Source organism: Felis catus, chromosome B1 (genome assembly GCF_018350175.1).
Source record: "Felis catus isolate Fca126 chromosome B1, F.catus_Fca126_mat1.0, whole genome shotgun sequence".
Taxonomy (NCBI): domain Eukaryota; kingdom Metazoa; phylum Chordata; class Mammalia; order Carnivora; family Felidae; genus Felis; species Felis catus.
Genome location: NC_058371.1, coordinates 40,308,559 through 40,324,176, shown reverse-complemented (window position 1 = coordinate 40,324,176; position 15,618 = coordinate 40,308,559). Strand labels below are relative to the sequence as shown.

The 15,618-nt window shown below is 39.0% G+C and overlaps 1 protein-coding gene across 9 annotated transcripts in view; it reads right to left on the bottom strand.

Annotated features, from left to right (window-relative positions):
* Positions 1–15,618, bottom strand: part of SLC20A2 (solute carrier family 20 member 2) — a 107,735-nt gene that overhangs the window by 68,198 nt on the left and 23,919 nt on the right. For 2 of the 9 annotated variants that reach the window (XM_045055118.1, XM_045055117.1), the window contains exon 3: positions 11,784–11,855. The exons of 5 other annotated variants lie outside the window; for them this stretch is intronic. The gene's annotated coding sequence lies outside the window, so the exon portion shown is untranslated. Of the gene's footprint in view, positions 1–6,703; positions 7,771–11,783; positions 11,856–15,618 lie in introns of those variants that run through there. 2 more of the 9 variants (XM_045055119.1, XM_006930665.5) reach the window with 1 other exon arrangement.

Genomic DNA, 15,618 nt, shown 5'->3' with positions numbered 1-15,618 from the left:
CACTGAAAAATAACCACTGTTTTGTGTACATTCTGATGTACTACTAGTTTTATTCATCGAAGTATGCATTACTTACGTAAGCCACTGGGAGGCCACTGCCAAATTAAATAAAAAAGTCAAAATCAAAATGAATTATAACAGCCCTGTTTTGAAAAGAAAGTTTTTCATTATTACATAATGCATGCTCATTAGAAAAAAAAAAGAAAACAAAAAACCTATAGGTAGCCAAAGAGAAGAGGGAAGACATCACACATCAGCTAATCTCCTTAAGATAACTATTGCTTACATCTGATGCAAAGCATTCGTTTTTCATGTACATATAAGTACCTTCCTTTTTTTTTTTCTTTAACTTTTGAGAGAGAGAGAGAAAGAGAGAGAGGGAGGGAGAAAGAGGATCCCAAGCAGTCTCCATGCTCAGTGAGGAGCCTGATGTGGGACTTGATCCTATGACTTGGGATCATAACCTGAGCTGAAAGCAAGAGCTGGTCACTCAACTGACTGAGCCATCCAGGAGCCCCTGTGCCTTCCTTTCAAAAAAGAAAATGAGCCATTAGCCATTTAAAAAATTGCCTTCCATGTAGAAAACGGTTATACATATGTATTTTGTAACCTGCAAGTTTCACTCGTAATAGATAGAACGCCATCACTTTTAAATGGCTGCAGAGAGTTGCATTACATGGTAACACCATATATGATCTAACTAGTACCTTATCAGGTTGTTTCTGGGGATGTTTCTTTGAAGCATTAGGTCAGTAATTCAGTAGTCTATAATAAGCAAAGGGGTTGTTCCTCCTCCTTTTTCATCAAGTTTAATTTTTTTTCGACTGAACAATAATGAGAAAAGGTTTAGCCCAAACCACTTACCCACTCTCGTTTTTAATCAAACATATGTGGACTAGGTATAAGATTGCTTTTAGAAACAAAACTATTTTTGCCAAAGTGAAATACTAAAGGGAATGACTATTAAGCAAATTCTCTTTGTAGAGAAATGAAAATAGCCTTTTGCCTGCTATCAATAAGAATGGTCCAAATGGACCAATCGTTTGAACTTTCTCTTGGATTTATAGTTATTGAGAGTTCGCTGGTTTTAAAGAAAATATTTTATTTTTTTATTTAAAAAAAATTTTTTTCAACATTTATTTATTTTTGGGACAGAGAGAGACAGAGCATGAACGGGGGAGGGGCAGAGGGAGAGGGAGACACAGAATTGGAAACAGGCTCCAGGCTCTGAGCCATCAGCCCAGAGCCCGACGCGGGGCTCGAACTCACAGACCGCGAGATCGTGACCTGGCTGAAGTCGGACGCTTAACCAACTGCGCCACCCAGGCGCCCCGAAAGAAAATATTTTATATTCAGACTAACTCAGAATGTTAAAAATCAGCTGTCTCTGTCCTCTGCATTGGTGAGACATAGCTATCTTATCAGTGTGCAACTAACACATTCGGTGGGCTTCATATACTCCGTAAACAGACACAGGTGTAGAAATAGCAGTGCCTGCAGCTTAATGTCTAAGAGCTCAGTTTTTTCAAACACAACCTGGTCTGAAGGTTGTGCAACACTGGTATATACACTTGCCACCTTTACCCCCTGTCTCCCATTACACAGCAAACTGAAGTTTGAGCCAGACGCCCTCACTTGTCATTTCTCACTTCAAGGATCTTTTAATACTCTGCAAATATGTAATTAACTATAGCCATAAAAGCCAAGGGTTCTACCTATCCCATTTTTAAGGGCTAAAATATTAGAGCCATGGTGCCCTGGCCAAGATAAACCATGTCTTCTTTGGAGACAGCAGTGTGCCACTTGTGTGACAATTTTTAAACAGCACTGGCAAAACATGTCCTCAGAAAACACTTTCTTCGTTATGATCACAAAAAGCTTTTATCGTACTAAATGCTATACAAAGTATAACAAATAGACACACTCTCAGTAGTTTGTGTTTTTAACCCAAGAAAATTCCATCAGGCAAAAGCACAATGAGGTGTGTGGCAGGTGGTGAGTAGAGGGACTCACAGGAGGAGTAACTATTTTGATTGGGAAGGGTAAGAACCACCACCTTCCTAACTCTAGATAATTTATTACACTGAAGAAGGCAGAGCACCTGTGGCCTTGACCATTTCAACTGAGCAATTAACCACTTAATTTCATTAAGTGCCGGCATGTGTACCATTGTTTGCTGCAGATATAAAAACGTCAAGATGAAATAGGTCACTATCCTTCACCTCTAGCAGACAGCCTCCAAGCTGACCACATCTGTGCTTACATTTTCTTTAGGTCCTCGCTCTGCCCCTACATCTAGAGTGTCACATGGAATTCCCCATGGCAGGGACGGGGAAGGACATTCCTGCAGGTGATACAACAGCACACCAACAAAGCTCTCCTGTGGGAGTGACAGAGTTGGGAAAATGGGGTAGTCAAACTTTCCCTACTGCCACCTATCTTCTGACATAGGCTTCATGAAGAAAGCGACCAATCTAGTCAGCAGTCTGTGACACAAAATGATCAATCACCAGCTAACATCAAGAGGCTCCTTGTTTTGACCTCTACCCAAATTCCCCTTCTGGTGGCTGTGTAAAAGTCACATGGGGAAGAGGGAGTCCACTGAATAACACTGTGATATAATCTGATAGCACATTACTATCACATTTTCTCATTTGCTTCTCATTTGAAATGGGCACTGTCTTAACTACTGAGTTCAGAAAAGTAATTGCAAAATTTTCCTGGTTAATTATTAATCTTCTCTAAGTGACAGAGGAAATCCAGAGCAAAGTCAGGGCTAGAAGGGACTTTGAGAGGTCACTTATCTCCAGACTTTAGAGAGAATATTGAAAACATCACAAATACAAATCCATTTTTAGATAACTTCCAAAAAAAGGTTTACATTTTCCAGGGTTCAAATTCCCCATTTTATAAAACCCTTCTTTATATCTCATCTAGTAGTCCGCCAACCTTAGTGTGCATCAGAATCACTTACGGGGCTTGTCAAAATGCAGATTGCTGGGCCCCATCTCCCCAGGTTCTGAATCAACAGATCTTGGATGAGACCTGAGAAGGTGCATTTCTCATAAGCTCCCACGTGGTGCTGATGCTCAAGGTGCCAGGACTGCAGTGTGAGGGACCATGGTTCTAACCTAACCTTTGTTGGACTGAACTCTTATATTCTCAATGGAAATAGATACTAGTTGGTCAACAGTCCTTGGTTCTGAGGCATCTACTTACTTGCATAACAATTCAAGAGTCCCCTGGGCATTTTTTCCCCTCCAGGCTAAATAAGAGAAGTTCCCTAACATCATATTATAGATATCAGTTTTCAACCCTTTAATCATTTTGTGGCGTTCTTGGTTGAGCCTTCTCCAAGTCTCTTTTAGTTGTGGAGCCATGAACTAGACCCAGAACCTTAGTCAGAGAGACTGGCTGAGGTTGCATATGAGGGGAAAAATGACTCACAGATTCATACAGTATATTCCTATTTATTAATCTCCAATACCCGAAGCTTGCCTTATTAGCTCCCTTCTGATTCATGTTCTCTGACTCCTTTATGAGCTGCAGTAATGCTTAGGTGACCTTTGTAATGCCTTTCTTCTGAGAAGCTCAAAGCATTTCTCTAATCCAACAGTTGACTCAACATCCTAAACCAGTGTAGGGTTTTAAGGAACCAGATCTAGTGCACATCAGTTCAGGAGGAGAGAGAAAATCTGGAATGCCAGGTCAGATTTCTATACAAATCTCATTATACTGGGAAAGATGCTTCTTACTTTTATTGGACTTTATGAGACACCAGAAGTTTACGCCCTCCATATAACAACCATTCCAAGTGCAGGGAAACTAGTGAACCTCCTCCCTTTGTGGAGAATTGTAACAGGAACTGGCGCTGAGGATCTGGTTGCAGGGCTCAGTCCATCTCCATCACTTCCCTAGCTGCTGGAAGAGAAAGGGAAGGAGCACCCCTGGGCACACAGCAGTTTGTCCTGTTTGGTAAAAGCCCAGATGAACTGAAAGCTATCCTGTGAGCTGACCCCAACTCTCCCCACTCCATTGTTTTCCTTTTCTTCCCTTTCACACTATTTTTTCTGCCAGTTTACTTAGTGCGTTATGTCGGGGGCCCAGTCTCTGTCTATTGCCTAATTTTAGCACGTGAGTTCTTTGCGAGTAGGAACTATGCAGTCTTTGTGCATTGTATGTGTTCTGGGGGTGCTTAATACATGCTAAATAATAACAGCAGTCCCAGTATTTCCAGGAGAAGTCAGAATTCCAGCAGAGGGTCCAATCCTATTACCATCTACTTACATACAAGACAAGCAGAGCTCAAGGCATTCCTGTGCACACTGTTCCTTTCATATGAGACAAAACCGTTGAAATTCAATATAACAAAGCCTATTGCTACATAATTTCCTTTTGAAAGAGCACAAGCTAGAGATGTGATCACTGCGCACTTGCATCCAGCTCCAAGCCAAAAGGCAACCTGTTAGATAATGTAAGTTCCCATATAACCACACAGACAAGTTATCTATTACATAAACCCTCAAGTGGATGAAGAGAACCCCCAAAAAGATTCTTCGTTGCTTCCCTAAAAACTCCCTGAAAGCTTCGGAGCAGAAGGCTAATTCTCTAGGAATAAAGAGTAAAATAAACCTACTGCAGTCAGGAGCTACTCTGTCAGAGCCTCTGGGTCTGTAACTATTTTAAGAGGCAGAGGGCTAGGAGGAAAAGGCAGGCTGCCAGGGAAAGCGGTTTAAACAGGACTGGAGGACAGACACACACAGTCAACCGCAGGGAGGGCAACCATGATGGAAGGTACAGGTGTGCACAGCACAGGCGTGGAACCGTGGGCTGCTGGGCTCTTTCCACAGGCCCCAAAGCTGCCCTGCTGCTCAGCATCTGGACCCCCATTTGTGACCATGAGCTGAGCTCACTGCGATCTGTCATGCTCAAGGTCATAACTAGTCAACAGAGACTTTACTAACGAGGGAACAATAACCGGTATCACTTCATCAGGCACACAAGATAAGAAGGAGTGAAGGGAATCACCACCCCAGCAAACAGAACAAATTCCCACACTGACGCTTACATCATTAAAATGATCTTCCCTTTCATTCACCTGTATCACTCTCTCACAGCACATAAATCATTAAAACGGACACTCTCAAAGTGTTTATGAGCATTTTAGCAACTCCTCCTAGAAGAACACAAGCTTCCTCTAGTAAAAATACCTTTGGAAACTTCTGTTAAATTTCAAAAATGGATACATTTTGAACAGCTTTTCTTTTTCACAGGACTGAGCTACAACTGAGGGAATGAATAACAGTTTGAAAACGATCTAGGATCCAACTACAATGCACCTTTAAAAACACTCCGCGGACATTCAGATGGCGCCTTATTAACAATTAAAAGTAAGAATAAGAGTGGTGACTTTCTTGCAATGAAAGTATGTATTATGAAGCAAATACTGTAACAAAGTCCTTTTTACTATTAAAGACGGTATTAGACTTTTCTATTATAATTACAATGAATCTGGACTGCAAATTTCTCTTCTGCTCAACAAAAAAACTTAAGTTTTAATAGGAGTTTCTTTCTAAAAATAGCTCAAGAACGCAGTTCTGTTTTTCCTTCTTACATTCTTTTCCTACTAAATGTACCACTGAAACACTTCCTTTCATTGTTGACACCTTAGGTCATTTGGATTTAAAATCAGACAATATATAATAACAAAGAAGTCTTTGAATAAAGCTTTCAAAATGGAAAATGGCATTTGAGGGAATGCCTCCCTCCTCGCTCACACAGATGACATGGGCACAGATGCCTGGTGAGGAGCTACCCAGCACCTACTAGAACTGCTTCATTAAAGTCAATATTCCTAGAGGGGATAGAATTTATTTGTTAATTGGTTAAAAAAATGTCCAGCCTGGTTCTCTGTTATAAGCATGTTATTTGGCATGAAGTTAGTGTACTCTGAATTAAAACACACCTCAAACTAAGCAAGGTGATGCAGATTTAATTAAAAATATTTGATATTAAAATCTTTAGTTTTCTTCAGTCTAAATTTAAGTTGGCAATGACTTGTTAAATTAAGAGCAGTTAAGATTAAAGAATTTCATGACTTTGGTTAACTGTGGTAATTAACTCAATCTTCCAGAGGATGCTTTCAATTACTTTGTAAAGCCTTCATCCTAAATTTGTTTAAGTGCTTCTCTTTAGAGGTATATGGGTCTATTTTTAAACACAAAATCTTTCTTAAAAAAAAAAATAAAACTGTCCATCTGTACATTTTACACAATTACATATGACACTCCCATTATTTCTGCATATAAATTGTAACTCACAGTAAGTACAACAGGAATCTACTTTTAACTTTTTTTTTTTCCTGAGAGTTAGGTTACCATAGAAATAAAGCTCAATGAGACAACCATTCCATTAATCAAATATTTTAACAGATAAAATAAGGAATAATCTACAGACTGCTTCTGCAAAGATAAAAACAGTAAGAATCAAATACTTTCTCTTGGGAAAACCAAATGAGGTAGGTTTCTTGCAGTGGGATACACGGTAAAGAAAAACCTTTGCCACCATTCTTAGAATCCCCTGAAGTAGCCACCCCAAAGTTTCCAGTTTTCCCAAGAGATGAAAAGTTACTATGATAGCAACATTAGGAAGATTTAAGGAGAGAAGAACAAAGAGAAATCTTAAAAACCCAGCCACTACTTACAAGCACTTTCAAAGGAAATCTGAGCCGCAATTCTTCAGAAGACTGTTCTCCCGACCATGAACACAATCTGAAGTCTAAAATAGATATCCTATCACCTTAGGCCGAGAAGTCACATTTCAGCTTACTAACTTCTACTTGGGTAAACAGTTTTACAACTCCTAGAACAAACCCCAGCTAAAATTAACCGCACCGGCGCAGCAGGCAGGAACTCGCTGATTTGCATCATGTGTGCTGGGATTTATTCACTAGGACAACATCGGTGTCCTCTTAATGGGAAATTTGGCCAAGGGGCGTGCTCTGCTGAACAATACATAGCATCATGATTATGCTAATTACTGAATTCAGTCCAATAATACTAACTTCTTTTAAGTTGTTTTCGCAAGTACTGACAAAGAAAGAGTAAGCTCTTTTTCACAACAGGCGCTCACTTGATTTTTTAAGCACATTCAAATCAAACAAAACTTTGGCAACAAGGTGGCAGTGCTGTATGCTCCTCACAAGGAAAAGCAAAGTAAAAGGACGTTTTGTCAGATTCTTTACACAGTGTGATTAGATGTGGTACCATGTGAAATTGAACGGGAATCAAATATACAAACTAGTAAGTTTAACAAGTACTCTTCAATGAAAGGTTTTTTCTTGATATAAAACGAACCAATGTCCTTCACTTGCTTTCTAGCTTTGTCTTCTGCACTTCCAAGGAGTTGCTATTAGGACACAGGTTCACTAATAAATTATTACAAGTGAGAACAAACATCTCAAACATTTGCAAAAGGCATCGTCTTTGGCAAGAAACATTCTGAAGTGCATTTAACTGCGTGGCTAGCTGGAACTGGTAAACTGTCCTCTATAGATGACAGACCATCTATAAATCATGTTGACACTCAGGTTAACAGCTGAAGACCCCAAGCACACATCTGATAGTCAAAAGAAAACGAGAAATAGCACAGAATTTCTTTTAAAATATATATACTTCCAAATATATATATGTACTTCCTTAATAAGTACAACTTATTATCAAAGCCACAGAATTGCATAACATCTACTCAAGATGGTTTCGATTAGTTTTAAACATTTGAGTTCTGGTGACATACTCTGGTCTTACTGGACACTTTATGAAAGATCTCAAAACACATTACAAACCTCAAATCCCCAAACACATCAGGGAGATATTATTCCCACCCCCCCCCCCCTTTTTTTTAAACACATGGGTAAAACAGGGAAATTCAATGACTTGTCCAAGGCTTCATTCTGAATCAACACTGGATCATTCCATCGCCCTCCTAACCTCTGTATGACATATGTCTTCCATATTAACCATTTAGCTATAATCCTATAGATCTTTTCTAAGCTGTTTTTCTGATTTTAAAATGTTAGTTTAAGAATGCAAGAGATTAAAAAAAAAAAAAAAAGAAGAAGAAGAATGTAAGAGATTTATTCTACTTAACTCCAAAATCCCAGGTCTGTGCTACAGAGTTTCACTCCTTGACTCTCTGTCACAGGTAGGTATCCTATTACATGGATCTTTAAGACAGGACTATGCTCTTATGAAGCACCATCCACCTATGGCACAAACACCCAAAGTGGTAAACAGGTTGATTCCCATTGGCATGAGCTGGTAACCACCAGCACAAACCTCCTCCAAGTTGTTTACAAAAACTGCTAGCTGCAGGTCTGGGATGCCACCCCCAATGCCCAATGGTAAGCAGGACTCGCTAAAACCCTTGCAAGATGGTAGCTAGAGGTACACTCACCACTACCCCAACCCAAAGTCACTGGAGGTAAGCATTTCCCACTCTATGCCAAAAGGAAAGAAGTTGGCACTATCAAAGATGATTACCCCTAATCAATATAATTAACTCTTAGCGATCGACAGCAAACTCACTCTAGAATTCTTAATGCCAAAAGAAGATGCTGTGAGGCTATTTTTGACACAATCATCCTTATCCTGTTATCATAGTTTGGAAAAAGAGTTTCTTTTCTTTTTTTTTTTTTTTAATGTTTATTTATTCTTGAGAGAGAGAAATAGAGTATGAGTAAGGGAAGGGCAGAGAGAGGGAGACACAGAACTTGAAACAGGCTCCAAGCTCTGAGCTGTCAGTACAGAGCCCGTCACAGGACCTGAACCCATGAACCGTGAGATCATGACCTGAGCTGAAGTCCGACGTTCAACCAACTAAGCCACTCAGGCACCCCTGGAAAAAGAGTTTCTAAGCTAAAACACATTCCTTCCCTAAACCAGAAAGAAAAAACAAATACACCAACTTTATTTAGGCACTGGAGTTTGCATTGCAGAAGAACACTATGATAAGTCTTATATCCATTATACGGAGGGCAGGGAACACTGAGTTTTCCAGTTCCTCATGTATCAAATATGCTGAGTATGACTCCACTGTTTCTTTCAACACTGGCCACACCTGTTCCAAAATGGAAGAACCAAAACATTCCAAAGAAAATAGTGTATCCTCCAATTTACATTAGTCACTCTGCTGCTTCCTTTTCATTAGTGAAAATAATTTAAGAGTCAACTGTACTTTTGTTCCAGGCATACTTATGACAGTAGAGAAAAACCTATGTGCATCATTAAAAGCAAGGTAAATTCTCCCCATTTGTTCTCAGGAAGTTTTGGTGGTGGGGAGGAAGGCCAGGCAATGCCATGTGAGTGGAAGGAAGATGGTGATCTATGGCTTATCTAGTGCAACAGATCCATGCAATTGAAACAGAAACAAAAACTAGTTTTATGAACTCACATTAATGAATTAAACTGGATATCGACCCTCTAGAGTAGCCACATACATGATTTTAAATTTTCTAGTAGTAAGGTAAAAAAATAATAACAGGTAAAATTAATTTGAATAATATATTTGGTTTAACTCAATATATCCAAGATACTATCATTTCAACATGTAATGAATATAAGATGACTAATGAGTTGGTGGGAGAAATGGAAAGCTGAGGAAAGCTGAAGATCAGAAGATCGGGGGTGAGGGGAGGAAAAATGATCTAGGAAGGAGAAAGACAGGACCAAAGGAGGATGAATAGCCCAAAAGGAGGGAGAAGGAAAGAAGGAAAGAATTTCCCCCCAGGCATGGAATTCAGTCATAAAATCATGTACCAGATACTGGAATGCTCCTGTTCGGGGCTAGGTGCTGCTGATACAGGGAGGGCAGACAAGATTCTGGTGCGAAGGGCAGACCCACCCAAACAACGTTCTGGTAAGCACAAAGACACAGTGATGTGCTCTGTGCTCTGGGAGCACAACTGGGGTAGAATGGGGAAGAGATGTAGTTTATTTTTTAAATGAAGGGTTTTTTTTTTAATAATTATTTAGTTTTGAGACAGAGAGAGAGAGAGAGAGAGAGAGAGCTAGCGTAAGCGGGGGAGGGGCAGAGAGAGAGAGGAGACAGAATCCAAAGCAGGCTCCAGGCTCTGAGCTGTCAGCACAGAGCCCAACTCAGGGGTTGAACCCATGAACCATGAATTACCACCCAGGTGCCCCTTCTGAAATATTTAAAAATCACATCTGGACCCAGCAGTAAAATTTCCATTCTGAGCTTTTATCATCTTCAAATTAAATCTGGTTATTTGGTCCAACTAGTGAGGGTGGTGGGGTAGGGAAAGAGTAGAAAGGGGGGAAAAAAAACCCTCATGTATCTCCATGGTTCTCAGTTTTTCAGAGGATGACATAAAATACTCAAAGCCTCCATGCTGGAAAAATACATGATCAACCCACTAGGTAAGCAACTCTTCTTTGGATGCAGCTGTGGAGTCAGAAAGAGCTGGGTACAAAATGTAGTCTCCCACCTACCAGCTCTATGACTTCAGGGAACTCAGCTAACCTCTATGACTCTGCTTCCTTACCTGTAAAACAAGGGTAATAATGCCAACATCAAGGGCCAGTGTTAAAACTCCCTGAGATGCCATATAGCACCAGCACACATGAGCTCTCAATAAACAGCTGTAGCCATCATGATCACACCTCTTCTGCCATCAACGTAGTCTTTGCTGAAGATCAATTTGGGATATTTACTGAGTGAGGAAGGATTAAAGGTTCCCCACTTTTATAGCTCAAGGCCTCAAAAAAAAAAAAAGTTGAAAGGGGCTTCAAATGATTACTAAGTATTTCAGGAGAGCCTAGAGTCTATAAACTATCCCTCTGAAAACTGTGTAGCTTTGACAGCCTGATTTTCTCTATTTGATCACCTCATGTTGCTGGCCTAAGGATCAATCAGAATTTAGGGACACTAAGCACATTCATGAATTCCCTATCTTGGCAGACTGTTGCAGTAATGACCCCCTATTTGTTCCTGCTTCCCTATATCCACACCCTTTGGCCTGCAAGACAAGAGCAAAGTTGAAAAGTGCTGACCCATGGGGGCTCGCCCTCTCTTGCTGCACTTTGGGCCCCAAGAACACCTCATGAAGAAGCCCTGGCCAGGCCACTGATAATGACCATCTGGGACAAAGATGTGCCACCTGCTGCCAAGGCTCCCGCACCAGCCAGCAGGACAACTCCGGACATGTGCAGGAGGCCATCATAGACTGTGTGGCCCCAGCAGGGCTGTCAGCCACCTGCAGAGAACAGCCAGGCTAGCCCAAACCAAAAGAACCACCTCAGTGACCTATGTTATTGTGAGGCATCATATGTGTTTGTTTGTCTAAGTCACTAGTATTAGGTGATTTGTTACACAGCAAAATCTCACTAATATACATATCTTCAAAAAATTTGTAACATTCCATCCCTGGATCTCCAAACTAAACCTTTCAAGACTAACTGATGTCTGTTATTCTTAAAATTCACAATTCTGCTTACTATATTTACTTTATCATATCAATTATTATGTTAATCAAACTAAAATGAAAGTGATATGGTCTGATTATAAAACTGCTACAGTGGTAAGTTCTCCATTTAGTCCATCCTATAATTTGAAACAAAATACACATGGCCTTTAATGCTACAACTACACATATATGCTAAAGAGATGGTTCTTTCATCCTAGGCTTCAGAGGGATTATACTGGCATAGGTCACAGCTATCCAACCTGTTTTAGTACTTCAGAAATGGATTAGAGTACCAATTTACCCACATATGAGCAGAAACCTCTAACTCCAAAAGTGCAAACCATTTCCTCTTCAGCAGTCATTTTTTTGTAAGCTAAAAAAAGAGAGAGAGAAACATAGCAAACTCTTAAAAACAGTTCTTTTTAAAACTCTGCTAAGTAATTAATTCAGCATGATTTTATAACACAATTTATATCAGTACTGTGAACATAAAGGCAGTACTGTTACTGCTAGTGTTTGAATACTTATTTTAACATAGCTGATTTTTTAAAGTATCTTAGAATAATACTGGGAAATTTTTACTGTTTGAATACATTCCTAAAAGGTCATCCATTTAACAAACATTTGTTGGGGTGTCTGGGTGGCTCAGTCGAGCGTCCGACTTCAGCTCAGGTCAAGTTCTCACAGTTCGTGAGTTCAAGCCCCATGTTGGGCTCTGTGCTGACAGCTCAAAGCCTGGAGCTTGCTTCAGATTCTGTGACTCCCTCTCTCTCTGCCCCTCCCCTGCTCATACTCTGCCTCTCTCTCTCTCATAAATAAATACACTTAAAAAAAAATTTGTTAAACACTTGGTTTCTGCCATCATGAAACTCCCAAGCATCTGTAAGATTTGTATGAATGGCAGGATATTCATGATTATAGCAGAAAATAGTGTGAATGAAAGTTCTGCCTTCAGGAGGCTTATAATCTGGTATGAGACATCTCGGTAAATATAAACTGTTTACCATATAAGAGAGTAATCAGTAAGTATCTCAAAGGGTAAAATTTCATTCCATTAGAAATCTAAGAAAAGAAGAGGCTTCTAGTTGGGTTAATCAGGAAAAGACATCTTGGAAAAAGTGACATTTGAATAGCACCTTTGCATACTGGTGAGCTGTCAAAAGCAAAAGGAGTGGAAAGAACATTATACAGAAGCAATGACGTAAGCAAAGATAGAGAAAAAGGAAAGCTACAATGTATGCCTGGGGAATGGAATGGATTCAGAATCCATCTGTATTTGCCTGGGTTCAAATTCTAGCTTCATCATCAGTAGTTGTTGACCTTGGGCAATTACTTTTGCTATGCCTAGTTTCTTCATCTTTAAAACGGGGATAGTAATCTACATACTTCATAGGGCTATTATGAAGATTACATGAGTTTATATTTATAAAGCATGTAGAACAGTGCCTGGTGTTTAATATATAAACATTTCATTAAATAAATAAATTCACACATTTATGCATACACAGCAAGGTATGCAGGCAAATGTGCATGAATATAGATATAGAGATAGCTATATCACTGAGGACAGTACCTGGTAGGTAGCAGGTGCTAAATATACTTGTAATTTTTTTCCCCTTTGTCTAGAGTTCATAAAGAGTCACACTAGATTACAGGGTCAGCCATATTTTAAGATGCCCCAACATTAGCCTCCACTCAGTTAAAAGAGTTTCACTCCTTTCTCTTGGGGCAACACTTCTGCATTTGCTGATATAAGATGCTCTGCTTGGAACTGCTACACAGACACAGCCTGGCTGTCAGATTCAAACAAACAAGAACTAGTATCTTATGTAATAAATATACCTTCAATGAAAAAATAAGCATAGGCTTATTATTAAGTACAAACTGAACCTCTACAGTCAGTCAGGCTAACCTAAAATAACAAATAAATGTATTCTGATATTTTAGGGAAAACAACATTAGATTTAAAGCCATAGTATTTCAAAACGTAGGTTAACAAAATCTTACTAATTCTACTTTAATTTGGCTTCAAGGTAGTCATATATCCACACTGAAAATACTTTCAAATGCAGTCTTATTACTTGAATCTATTAAGAAAATGTTAAACTGAGTTCTGTCCATTTTTAAGGCAAAAGTACTAAAGATAGTTAAACATACTAAAGATAGTTAAACATACTAAAATAAATACTGCTAAAACTACTTGAAAATATTCTAAGTTGAAATAAGTAAAACTGTCCTGCAATCGCATACTATTTATTTGTTTAGAAACCTCTTTCTCACAGATAATGCAAAGGCAAATTTCACCCATCACGAATCAAACTTGGTGGCCAATCCTGGATTCATGAGCTGTGCTTAACTGCTAATCAGAAACACCCATTTCTCAGTTTATGCAATCCAATTATAAGAAAACTATTAGGAATCAGGAAATAAGCTACAGACTTCCAAAACCTTTTGGTATGTTAGCACTAAACGTTAATTTTTGCTTTCTCAATCTGCACTGCTCCATAAGCAATCAACCTTACTTCAAGAGTATGTACAATCTTTTTTGGATAAGAGCTACTCTACTTCCTGCCTTGAGATTTCAGACTTTCAAAGGAAAAGAGGGCTGTAGGAAAGTACTTAACAGAGCCCTATTGCTGGGATCATTCAAATCGAAGTTTACTAGCTTTCCAACCATTGGCAAGTTACTTAACAGAATTGTCTTTGCCCACCTGCAAAATAAGGATAAGAATCCACTTCCAAGGACTGCTGAGAAAACGAGTTAATGCACATATAGTACTCAGAACAATGATTCACACAGATTTCTATACATAAAATATATTTATATATATTTTTATTTGTGTGTGTGTGTATATATATATACATATATATATATATATATATATATAGAGAGAGAGAGAGAGAGAGAGAGAGAGAGAGAATGCTAGTTAGCTACATAAAAGAACAATGAGTGGGAATTCCAGATTGAACCACCTGTATGTAGTAATGAATCTACTTTTTTTGGGCTTTTAGGTTCCTTCTCTATCTTATTTTAGATGCACAGGAAACTTACAGGGTAAGAATGAAAGGATCCTCATAATAACAGCCCAAAGCCACCAGTTTTATTATTAATAATTTCAAATATGTTCTCATGGGTCCTCAAGTATTTATAAGGTTTGTTTGAAAGGCAAATAAATGCTCAAGTATGTGGTAGAACACAGCACTTGGTACTTACTAATTTACCAAGAGACATGGGAAATCAAGCATGTATGCTCTAGGGGCACTTGGGTGGCTCAGTCAGTTAAGTGTCCAACTTCAGCTCAGGTCATGATCTCATGGTTCATGGGTTTGAGCCCTGCATCGGGCTCTGTGCTGACAGCTCAGACAGAGCCTGGAGTGAGCTTCGGATTCTGTCTCCCTCTCTGCCCTTCTCTGGCTTATACTCTGTCTCTCAAAAATAAACGTTAAAAAAAATTAAGAAAAAAACAGTACATATGCTCTAATTTTTTATAGCTTTGCTGTAAATGGATGTGGTCTGTTCCCAACCAGATAAACTAAGTGGTCACTTTTAGAGTAGGCTGTTCAAAATCAACCTCAAACTAAAAGAGATGAAATATTCATAAGAGATTCTAATCCAGTAGGTGGCTAGTTTCTTCAGGAGGGTACAGCCTAGTCTCTTGATGATAAAAGTACATGACTGTATCTCTTAAGCACTAAACATTTCATTTAAAAAAACGCTGCAATGAGTGCTCACTTTTAAAAGCAGCAAAAAACAAGAGGATTGATTAACAACTCAGCTCGAATATTTATAATAGCCAGTAATTATAATCATCCGAAAGGCCATTCTCAGAAACACCAAAGACCAGTTTCTTTCCATAGGCCCTGGCTCACAAAAAGATGGGTGGACAAACAGTACTGGAATATCTGCGGTTGATTGTAGACAGTGAAATAATAAACAATTATCCATTTTAGACCTTAATGTGGTCATTGTAAGAGTTGGTTTCTCCTTTTTCTTGACATTATATTTTCCTCTCTCCAGTTGCCAGGAAAGGGTGCATTTCCCAATTCTTTGACTCACATCTGTTTCTAAAAATGATCTTAAAAAATGACTAAAAATTATTCTTTTTAGTTTCACCGATTGATATCCTTTTTTTGTA